The 12,341-nt window shown below is 43.7% G+C and overlaps 1 pseudogene; it reads right to left on the bottom strand.

Annotated features, from left to right (window-relative positions):
- Window positions 1-10,840: 10,840 nt before the first annotated feature.
- LOC103106121 (60S ribosomal protein L32-like) lies at window positions 10,841-11,264 on the bottom strand (annotated as a pseudogene).
- Between the last annotated feature and the right edge of the window lie 1,077 nt (window positions 11,265-12,341).

Raw genomic sequence — 12,341 nt, 5'->3', positions numbered from 1 at the left:
AACTCTCAATAGCACTGGCTATATCCCATGCCAATAATACTGCCCCATCACCTCTGGCTCTCGGTTTCCTTTAAGACTAAGCCAAAATGTCACCTTCTGCTGGAAGCCTTTCGGGATCCCATTCCGCTTGTCCTGTGTTTCCCGTCCATGCACATAGTTATCTGCCTGTCTTCTCCCCCATTAGAGAGTAAGCTCCTTGAGGCTAGGGACCTTTCTTTGTAGCCCCAGTGCCAAACTACATTCCTGGCACATAGTAAACAAGAAATGCTTCTTGATTGATTCACATACACAGGTACCTTTGCTTTAAAAATCACACATCTCATGACAGGGCAGCTAGGTGGCACAATGAACAGAGCTTCGGGTCAGGAGGTCCTGGGTTCAAATTTGACCTCAGCTATGTGGTCCTGGGCAAATCACTTCACCCTAATTGCCTAGCCCTTGTCACTCCTCTGTCTTAGAGTTGATACAAAGACAGAAAGTATGGGTTGTTTTTAAGAAATCATCTCCTGATCTGACCAGTTAATTTCCTGCTTTCCCTGAGGAAATTAAGGAAGAGGAGGCACTTAAACTTGAGCTTTAGGAGTGAAGAGGAATTCAACCAGTGAAGAAAGGTGGGAGGGTTGGCGATAACCAAAGGTCAGGAGGTGGGAAAATATATCGAGTTTGAGGGACAACTAGTTATCTCATTCAGCTGGAGCTCAGGACCCAGGGAGAGGAGGAGGAGAAGCTGAAACCGGAAAAGTTAGAAACTATTGCCTAGTGGGTAGAGAGCTGCCCCCAGAGTCAAGAAGACCTGAGTTCAAGTACTCCATCTGACAACCTAATAGCTGTGTGATGCTGGGCAAGGCACTTAATCACTCAGTCTCCCTAAACAACTAATAGAGGAAGCTGCAGAGGAGATGTGATGAAATCCCAGGCATGGCTAAAAAAAAAATTTTTTTAAGGGATCTGCTAGGTCGTGGAGAGCCCTGGGTGACGGCCTAAGGAGTTTTTTAGTTTTTATTGGGTAGATAATAGGAAGCCATTCCAGAGGTTTTAAACGGAGAGTGACGGGACTAGTTTTTTAGTTAAGCCAAGGCTGAGTATCCACAGAAGACTGGCATAAGGTGAAGCTGGAAAAGCAGAGAGCTATCAGAAAGGGCATGAGGTAAGTGGAGAGACCCCTTGACTTAGCACTAGAAAGTCTTGAGTTTGAATCCTGCTATGTGATCCTATGAGATTACTTGGGGTAGCTAGGCAGCTCAGTGGATAGAGAGCCAGGCCTGGAGTTGTTGGGAGGACCTAGATTCAGATACTTCCTAGCTGTGTGACCTTGGACAAGTCACTTAACCCCAACTGCCTAGCCCTTGCCCTTCTTTCTATCTTAGAGTTTTTCTAAGTCAGAAAATGCCTCCTTCTGTACATCTTCCATAGCACCTAACGTGTTGGAGACTTTTCTTTGACCCATTCAGTAACATTCCTCCCATGGCAGTGTAGTCTGCCCATCATTTTTTGCCCCTTCTTCTTTTGGGATCAGGAGGTCTCCATTCACAACCCCACTCAGAGAGGACCCTGGTCAGATCCCTTCTGATGCTCAGATCTGGGTTCCACAGTTTAAGAAGGATATTGCTGATCTAAAGGAGACCCTAAACAGAAGGGCAAAATGCTCACAGTGAGTTCATGCTACATAAGGAGAGATTGATGGAACTTGGGATGTTTAGCCCAGAGAAGAGATTGAGAGGTCACATGACAGCCTGAACAAATGAGATTTGTTCTGTGTGACCATAGAGCAAGGGAAGGTAAGCTGCAGAGACAGATTTAGCCTAGATTTTTAAAAAACCCTTACCTTCCATCTTAGAATCAGTACTGTTTATTCTAAGGCAAAAGAATGGTAAGGGCTAGGCAGTGGGGGTTAAGTGACTTGCCCAGGGTCACACAATTAGGAAGTGCCCAAGGCCAAATTTGAACCCAGGACCTCCCATCTCTAGGCCTGGCTCTCTGTCCACTGAACCACCCAGCTGCCCCCTAAATTTAACTTTAAATAATCTGTGGACTGCAATTTTGAAATGAGTCAACAATATATGGCTTCCATAAACCTTAAGTTTGGGACAATGTCCTTTCCAACCAAAGAGCAGAGCCTAACTTTAGCAGTTTTTAAAAGTTAAAAGTCAAGTAGGAATATAGCAGGACTAGCAGGAGACAATGTTTTCAGATAGAAACACATTGAGTATATATAAAAAAAAGATACCAAATATTCAGAGATTCAGAGATAGAGTTGATCCGGAGCTCTGATCAGTGTCGGTAGCAGCATCCACTGGATATGGTACCAGGATCCCTGAAGCAGCTGAATTTGAACTGAGAGCTGAGAGTCACACAGAGACAAATTAGATAAAGCCCAGTTCAGGACTCTGAGGGCACTGGCACTTACAGCACAGTTACAGAGCCATGCACACGTGAGGGAACTTCATGAAGATTGCAGGAAATGAGAAAAGGACTTCTTGTAACAAACAGCTGTGAATTATTCCTTTACCACATGGGTTGCCCACGTGTGTACTTCACTGCCATTGTACGATAAATTGAAACCTTCTCTCCCTGCCGCTGACCTTTTGTGTGTTGGGAATACGTCCTCCAATTCTGGGGAATTGTTTCGTTCACAACTGTTCTTGTTGTGTAAATATCCTTTCTAACAGCTAAATCTGATTGTTTATCAATGGGAAACACTCCAGTGGGGGCTCAAAACAGACAAGAGAACCCTAAGAAGGGGCTAGAACTACATACTAATATCATAATCCAGTCAATCCCAACCCTGAATATTGAGTGACTTTGTCTAGGAAAACATTTTTATTTTCAACATGTCTCTCTCAACTCCTAGCTGAACTACTAGAACTAGACACAATACTAGAACCCAAACACCTACAACTCTGAGGAGGAGGTAGAGAAGAAGACAGTCCCCTAATCTTACATGCAAATACAAATGGGAGTTGATTAAGTAACCTAAGAAGGTGCCACATCAGGAAAAACATCCTAACAATTACTCAAAAAAGAAATGAGGGGGGCAGCTGGGTAGCTCAGTGGATTGAGAGTCCAGCCTAGAGAAGGGAGGTCCTGGGTTCAAATCTGACCTCAGACACTTCCCAGCTGTGTGACCCTGGGCAAGTCACTTGACCCCCATTGCCTAGCCCTTACCACTCTTCTGCCTTGGAGCCAATACACAGTAGTGATTCTAAGATGGAAGGGAAGGGTTTAAAAGAAAAAGAAAAAGAAAAAGAAATGAGCCTGCTTTCCTCATCTGTAGAAGAGGGACTATAATACCTGTAGTATCTGCTTGACAGGTATGGTATAAAACTCAGAGACGATGGTCTATGCCAAACCCTTTGACAATCTTTATAAAATTTTTATAGTTCTGAACTTAGACACCATGTGTAGAGTTGAGCAGGAAAGGAGGACTGAAACTATGGGTCTTTATTATATAAAACTCATATTTCCTTTTTATTATGTACAAGATTCAACCTGTAACTTTGAAAGCTGTCCTGCTTGTTGACTTGGCTTTGTGGAGCTTAAATTGCTATATAAAAGCCAGTTGTTCTATTCTGGGTACATATAAGTCTTTGAACCCCATCCACGTAGTTGAATGTAGCTCCTTGAGTGCAAAGACAGGCCTCACCTAGCTCAGTGCCTTCTAGAAAACAGATGTTGTTGTTCAAGCATTTTCCCGTTGGGTCTGCCTCTTTGTTGTTTAGTAGTTTCCAGTCCTGTCTGCTTCTTTGCAACCTTGGCAAAGATGTTGGTGTGCTTTGTCATTTTCTCCTCAGCTCATTTTACAGATGAGGAAACTGAGGCTAACAAAGTTAAGTGACTCGCCCAGGGTCACCCAGCTAGGAAGTGTCAGAAACCAGATTTTAACTCAGGAAGATGAGTCTTGGTGACTCCAGGGCCAGCATTCTATCCTTTGTGCCACCTCGCTGCAAACAGATACGTACTGTAAAGTAGGATACAAAGGCTTTGGAAAGCCTAATAACAATAACTCTCTGAGACGAGCCTCAGAGCAGGGGCTGATCTATATACGTTGTTTCCTCTTGGCCAGTTCTCTATACCGAGGAAGTCCCAGGTTCTTTGAAAAAACATAATGATCCCCATAGAATAGGAACTGTATCCTATTAATAACAGGTCCGATTCACAGAGCTTTAAGACTGGCACAGGGTTTTACACACATGATCTCCTTTGGTCACGGATACCAATCACAGGCTGGGAGGCTTAGCTGACTTAAGAAAGGTCCAAGGGGTGGATATCAAGTTAGGGAAGTGAAAGTCCAGGGCTGGGACTAGGAAGGATACATGAATCCAGTTCTGGGTGTTCAGCTAGGCGAAGCTCTCTGGATTGACTTATCGGAGGCATCTGGGGGGGGGGGAGGAGGGGGCTGCATGGTGCCACCCTTGGTGCCGTTGCTAAGCTGCCCACAGCAAACATCAGAGCTGGCAGCCCGATAAGCTACTCCCCAACTGACAGACTTCTTGAGGCAGCAGCTGGTGTTTCTAGAGTCTCCTCCCCAGGAATAGTTCAGAGGTAAGTCAGGGGATGACCACCAACATCTAAAACCAGCCTTTTCTGTTTCACGCCTTACAAGGTCTTATTTTTGCCAGTCTAAGCACCGGGCATTTATCCTGCCCAGCCTTTGACTAGACAGAGAGACATAACTACAAACAGGAGCCCAGAGGCATAGGTTTAAGCACGGCCCCAAAAATGTGGGCACACAAGCCCTCTGGCACCCTTGGGCATCCTCTCACACCGTTTTCGACTTCATCCCTCTGTTTAAAGATATTTTTGACTCATTAGCTGAGGAATGCTGGGAATTTACAGAGACCAGTCATCAGGAACAGACTCACTAGCTCGCACAGATTCACAATCCCTCATACATTGAGCCTTCACAGACCCACCAGCACACATAGACATACTATCACACAGACAGACCCACAATCCCACTAATCCTCCCAGAAGCCCAGTCATGCATGAGCACTCCCCACGTGGTAAAATGGATAGAGCCCTGGGCTTGAAGTCAAGAAGACTGAGTTCCTAGAGACAGGAGGTCCTGAGTTCCAATCTGGTCTCAGACACTTCTGTCTGTGTCTCTGGGCAAAGCACTTAACCCTGTTTGCCTCAGTTTCCTCCTCTGTAAAAAAAATGAGCTGGAGAAGGAAATGGCAAACCATTCTGATATCCTTGCCAAGAAAACTCCAAATGGGGTCACAAAGAGTCAGATGTGACTGAAAACTACTGAACCACAGCACTCTATCCCAAGTAGACCTACAGTCACACACAAGACCACAAAGGGGAAGCTGGGTAGCACAGTGGATCTAAGGGTCTCAAGAGTTTCTGGCTTCAAACTTGGCCTCAGATACTTCCTGAGCAAGTGACCTTGGGCAAGTCACTTAACTCCAATTGCCTAGCCCTTACTGCTCTTCTGCCTTAGAAATCTAAGACAGAAGGTAAGGGCTGAAAAAAAAGAAAACAACTAATACCCATTATAATCATATCATCATCCTTGGACATGCTGTCCTAAACACGGATTCACAATCTCACACAGAGGTGCACACCCTTATGCAAGTACACTGTCATCCATCCACCCAATCACACTGTACCTCACAAAGGCACATACACACACATGAGCCCACTCTCTTCTTTTTTTTTTTAACTCTTATCTTCTATCTTGGAATCAATACTGTGTGTTGATTCCAAGGCAGAAGAGAGGTAAGGGCTAGGCAATGGGGGTTAAGTGACTTGCCCAGGGTCACACAGCTGGGAAGTGTCTGAGGTCAGATTTGAACCCAGGACCTCCTGTCTCTAGGCCTGACTCTCAATCCACTGAGCTACCCAGCTGCCCCCCTCCTCCCCACTATTTTAATAATCCATGAGCACTCACAGATCCTTACAACCTGGGAACCATTGCTCTTCATGGTTTGAAGCCTGGGACCCATTAACTGTTTTAAAATATATATTGCAATCACTATATTTCCACATAAGTGGTTTCCTTTGTTTGATGGATTTAAAAACATTATTCTGAGAAAGGTTTCACCAGCCTGACTGCCAGAGGGGTCTCTGACAGGAAAGAGTCAAGAACCCCTTGTGTGGATCTTCTTCCCTGGCCTCCCAGTCAATCAAGATTACTTTGCCCTCTCCCCCAGCCTGTGCCTACCCCTGCCAACCTTTGTAAACTGGCAGCATTCCTCAGCTATTGAGTCAAAAACCTCTCCAAACAGAGGGATGAAGTGGAAAATGGGCAGATCCCAAAAGATGACAAATGGTTCCCAGGATTCCTTAGGGGGGGTGGGAGTCGGGGCATTGTAAGGCAAATTCCCCAAGTTTCTGTCCTTACCAAAGGAACTAAACATGACCCCCATAATGGTGCTCATGGGGTTGGGTGAGTACAGTTAAGACTTGGGAAATGATAAAGGGCTGAGTAAAACTTACAAAAGTCTTTTGGGGGGAGAGAACCCCTCCCAAGGAAAGGGGGTATCTACAATGGAACCAGCTCCACAGAGCATCTCCTCACTCTCCAAACTAATGCCCTTTCCCCAATTCTATTCAGTTCAGCAAACATGAACCACCCAGTATGCAAAGCACTAGTGATACTAAGTAAGAGAGGATACAAGACTTGCTCTCAGGGAGCGTACAGTCTATAAGGGGGAATGGCACATCGAATAGGGGCTAAGTATTAAATGCCATGGCGGTGTCAAGGAGGATGACAACAGAAATGATCAAAGAGTGTGAAACAGGTTCAGAGGAGGGTCTTAGGCAAAGTGCTCTGAGGAATTCAAGGAAGAAGGAGAAAGGAAGGCTTCTTGGAGGAAGTGGCACCTGAAATGGCTTTTTTTTTTTAACCCTTACCTTCCATCTTGGAATCAATACTGTGTATTGGTTCCAAGGTAGAAGAGTTGTAAGAGCTAGGCAAAGAGGGTCAAGTGACTTGCCCAGGGTCACACAGCTGGGAAGTGTCTGAGGTCAGATTTGAACTCAGGACCTCCCATCTCTAGGCTTGGCTCTCAATCCACTGAGATATCCTGCTGCTCCCTGAAGTAGGCTTTGAAAGAAGGAAATAATGTCAATGGACAAAGATAGGAAGGAGCAAAGGTATGGAAACGGGAGAAGGTAGGACCGGAATTGAAATGGTAAATAAAGCACCCATGAGTATGCGTTTCTTATTCACCATGAAATGGTAAAGAACTCCAGTTCGGCTGGAGCTTGACAGCAGAGCAGTACAAAATTAGGTTTCAGTGATGAGTTCGAGATAAAATGTGGAAGGCCTTGAATGGCAGAATCAACACATTGTTCAGTGGGTAATGAATGGGAGGGTCATGAAAGATGTTTGAGTAGAGGAGTGATGCCTACCATCATCATTACAGGGAACTTTAATATAAGGAAACTTATTCTACTCACACGATTTATTTAGCTCTTTTTAGAATGACAACCTTAGCTTTATAGAATCCTCAGGGGCACTAAGAGTTTAAGTGACTTGTCTGGGGTCACATAGCCAGTTTGTGTCAGAGACAGGATTTGAACCTAAGTCTTCCTGTCTCTGATGCCAGCTTTCTATCCGTTTGCCTCTCAAATTGATGTTAGAGCAGGATATTGGATTATTCTGGCATCAGTGGAAAGGACAGATGGCAGAGGAGATTCTCAGGAAGTAGGGAAATAGGTTAAGAGTAGATTACAATAGTAAGAGTTGCCACTAGTATTGATAGGAGGCAGCTAGGTGGCATAGTGGATAGAGCACTAAGCCTGGAGTTAGGAAAACCTGAGTTCAAATCTTCCCTCAGACCCTTACCAACTGTGTGACCTTGAACAAATCACTTAATTTTTGCCTGCCTTAGTTTCCTCAATTGTAAAATGAAAATAACAACAGCACCTGCCTCCCAGGATTGTTGTGAGAATCAAATAATATGTATAAAGTGCTTATCATAGTGCTTGGCACATAACAGATGCTTAAGAAATATTTCCTTTCTTCCTTCCTCAGAGGGCAGGGATTTGAGAGTGGATAGATTTGGCAACTGGATAGGAGGAATGAGAGAAGGGGAAGATGACTCTGAGGCTAGGAGCCTGGGTGCCTGGGAAAACAATGGTGCCCTCAAGAGAAAAAGAAGGGGTGGGATTTGGGGACACGATTCCAGTTTTGGACAACTCGAGTTTGTGGGACTCCACAAGGTTTTTATGAGATTCAAATGAGATGATCTTATCAAAGCACATTGTAAATTTCAGGGTTGGATCAATGCCAGTTATCGGCATCATGAGACGGGCAGAGATGTTCAGGAGGTGCTGAACAACTTAGGACTAGAACTCAGGGGAGAGGGTAGGAATGGAAACAGAGATTTGGAAATCATTGGAGCTATGGGAGCAAATGGGATCACCTAGGAAGAAAGTAGCAAAAAGAAGGAAAGTTGGAGAACAGAACCTTAGAGAACACCCTCATTTAAGAGGAAAAAGCTGATGAACTGACAAAATTGTCAGGGTAGAGGCCCTGACGAGAAAATAATGCCAAGTTATGGCAGCCAAGGGAGAATAGATCAAGAAGAAAGAGAGATCAAGAGTCCTTGTTTATTGTTGTTGTTGTTGTTATTGTAGAGATGGAATGTCACATATAATTTCAGCCTTTTAGGATAAGTTAGTTTTACTGAACTCTCCCTTCACTTTTTTCTTTATTCTTTATATTTTCTTATATATATTCTTTTATATTTATTATAATGGCTCTCTGAGAGAAGAACAAAATGATCTTGTTTTTATGGGCAACCTATAATCATCTACCTCTCTACTGATATATTAGAAAATGTAATGAAAAAAAATCCCAAAATATAAAAACATTTTAGATGGCTCAGTAACTAGAGAGCCAGGCCTAGAGATTCAAACGTGGCCTCAGACACTAGTTGTGTGACCCTAGGCAAGTCACTTGACCCCGATTACCTAGTGAGTATGGAGTCAGGAAGTGGAAAAAATCAATATAGGCAATAGCTTCCAGGAGTTGGCAGTAAAGGAAAGGAGGGACATAGAAAATAACTTGAAGTTATTGGGTCAAGGATAAGGATCTGTGGTTGAAGATTTGTGTTTGTTGATTTCTATTTGATTTTAGAATATGGAGGATATGAGAATATTTGTAGACTAAGAAAGCAATAGTGAAAGATATTGTAGCAAGAGAAAAAGGAAAGGGATGATTGATGGAGCACAGACCTAGAACAGGCAGGAAGAGATGGAATCAAAGTCACAAGGGAGGGGATTTAGCTTTTTTTCTTTTCTCTTTCAAGAAGGAAATCCATATTGTCCTCTGAAATGAAGAAAGCTGTAAAGGATGAATGAGGACAATAAGATTTTCAGAGGAGGGAAAAGAGGGGAATTGAGGGAATTCATGTAGTCCAGCCTCAATTCTCTCATTAAAGCGGCTATCGAAGACACTTGCTTAGAAGGGAAGGGAGTAAAATTGGGGTCTAAGATGAGAAGTTTAGAATGACTGCTTTGGAGAGTATGACGGGGATTTCATAAAAGATGACTAAAAGGATTGCCAGGCAGAGGTGAGGGCCTAAATGAGAGGAGACAGCTTAAATTCCCAATGGACCTGACAGAATGGTTTCATGACTCCTTCCAGCAGTGCTCAGCTGGACCCATGTGAGTGAGGATTAGCAAAGTAGAAACTGCTAATAGGAAAGAAACAAATGATTTAAGGAGAGAAATCAGGAAATGATTGAAGTGACTAAGGCTAGGGGAAGGGGAGGTGAAGCCAGAATAAGCTCCCAAGAACAGAGAATAGAGAGATTAGGAATATGAAGAATAGGTGTGGGAGAGGAGCTAGAAAGAAGTGGTGGGACAGGATGGTCAAAGAGGAAACTTCAGAGGTCCACATCCCTTCAGTGACAAAGAAAATGTGGCCGGCTCAATATAAGCCCCTCACCAGGCTTGCTGGGACAACTAAACTTGCATATGGATGTGGACAAATCAGGCCCCAAGAGGGCAGGTAAGGGCTAAGGGCTTGGTTAGCATCATGTTCCCCTTTCCTATTAAGAATCCATCCTCATCCCCATAGTGAGCTGAACATAAACCTGAGGAAACACCAAATCCCTCTTTCTCACTGAGTAGAGAATTGTATCAAAGGAAGGAAACTCAGACGAGTATATTCTAACCTGTCCCTGAAGCATGAATTCTTCACTATGATAGCTGGACAAGTGGTCATTCAGTATCTTCTTGTATCACCAGTGATGGGAAACTCACTTATTGGTTTGCTCTTCTTAGATCTGTAGCTTAGCCCTCGAGAGAATTCCTTTAACTTGGAATCACTCCTAAAGACTTAACAAAATGCAACCCATGCTCCAGGGTCCCCCAAAATCCTTCGAAGGTGCTTAGGATCTGAGAGTGATCTAGAGAACCTTCCGAAGAAGGTCATCCTCTTTTTGCCCTTGTTTTACTATTTTATCGCCACTTAAAATTTACTTTGGGAAACTTTCACATATACCTCAAGCATAGCTTGTGTCTTCATATCCCCAATGTGATTTAGAGAGTCCTCAAGTATATTCACATCAATAGATGCATATTTTGTGGGGCAGCTGGGTAGCTCAATGGATTGAGAGCCAGGCCCAGAGATGGGAAGTCCTGGGTTCAAATCTGAACTCAGATACTTCCCAGATGTGTGACCCTGGACAGGTCCCTTAACCCCCATTGCCTAGCCCTTACCACTCTTCTGTCTTGGAACCAATACACAGTATTGATTCCAAGACGGAAGGTGAGGGTTTTAAAAAAAATAGATGCATTTTTTGTAGGAAAACTTTTCACTACACAAAGGAGAAAAAAAAGCAAATGATGTAAAGGATTCATAGGAACACACACACCATTCATTGTATCTTTTTTTTTTTTGTAGTTTGAGGGTTTATTTAACACAAAAATGTGTAAAACATTTCAGTAGTTTTTACTCCTCAATCTAGCATTGGATTAGATCTTGATGGTGAGCTGAGCTGCTCTCTCAGCAATGGCTTTCTGAGCAATGCTGGCACACTAAGTTTTGATGCACATCAGGAGCAATTCAAACTCTTGGAAATCCGGCACCAAAAACTTCCTGAATCCATTGGCTTCTTCTTGCTTCCATAACCAATGCTGGGCATCAAGATCTGGGCCTTGAATCATCTTCACATTCTTATCAATGTCTCTTGGGTAATGCCAGTTTCTCTTGATCTTGACCCATCTGACTTTGCATCAGATGAACTCTTGGATCATCTTCTGGCAATCTTGGGCTTCACAAGGCGTCTGAGGGTGGGCATAATGCCAGCAAAGAGACAGCTGTTTCTGCCATGGAAGCACTGAAAGAGAGGAAAGCCCTTTTAAAAAAAATTCATCTTAGACACTTCCCAGCTGTGTGACTCTGGGCAAGTCACTTAACACCCATTGCCTAGTCCTTACCACTCTTCCGCCTTGGAGCCAATACACAGTATTGACTCCAAGATGGAAGGTAAGGGTTTTTTAAAAAATTCATCTCAGAAGCAGTACTAATTATCAGTTCCAAGGCATCAGAATGGTAAGGCTAGGCAATGGGGGTTAAAGTAACTTGCTCTGGATTACATAGCTAGCTAGGAAGTGCCTGAAGTCAAATTTGAACCCAGGACTTCCCATTTCTAGTCCTAGCTCTCAATCCACCTAGCTGCTGCCCCTACACCAAATTTCTTTAAACTGAATTTACCCTCTAGCACTCTGGGTGAATCACCAGTGACTGGTGGCTGGCTTTTAAAGGGAAGGTGGACAAAAGTGGCACAGGATGGGCAGGCATGTGTGGTTTGGGATTTGCATTGCTAGGGAGGACTACTGAACTGAGATCAAAGATACATTTAAGTATTATACTTGAAGAGGATCTAAATGACATCACTGGTGATCTGTTTTGATTGGAGCATAAATTAGATTTAAGTGAAGCAGAATTGCCCAAAGTCATCATCAACCTCTCTTCCACTCATCAAAGTCCAGTGGTAAGACAAAAAATAAGATGACTGGTGATGGCTTGGGACGCACTGGTTGATCTTGGATTTTTTGATGCCTAACCAAGCTCTAAATGCTCCACAGCATCCACTTCTACCATATTTTTGGCTATTGAAACAAACTGTTTCATCTACCCATTCCAATAGTAGTAAGTCTTCACATGCTTGAGAAGAGTGGTAAGGGCTAGGCAATGGAGCTCAAGTGACTTGCCCAGGGTCACACAGCTGGGAAGTGTCTGAGGTCAAATTTGAACTCAGGACCTCCCATCTCTAGGCTTGGCTCTCAATCCACTGAGCCACCTAGCTGCCCCCTTATTTTTTTAGTTTGAGGCTTAACACAAAAAAGCGCAAAGCATTTCATTCATTTTCTTC

The sequence above is a fragment of the Monodelphis domestica genome, chromosome 4 (genome assembly GCF_027887165.1).
Source record: "Monodelphis domestica isolate mMonDom1 chromosome 4, mMonDom1.pri, whole genome shotgun sequence".
Lineage (NCBI taxonomy): Eukaryota > Metazoa > Chordata > Mammalia > Didelphimorphia > Didelphidae > Monodelphis > Monodelphis domestica.
Note: the sequence above shows the minus strand (reverse complement) of the source record. Positions and strands in the feature narration are given on the sequence as shown.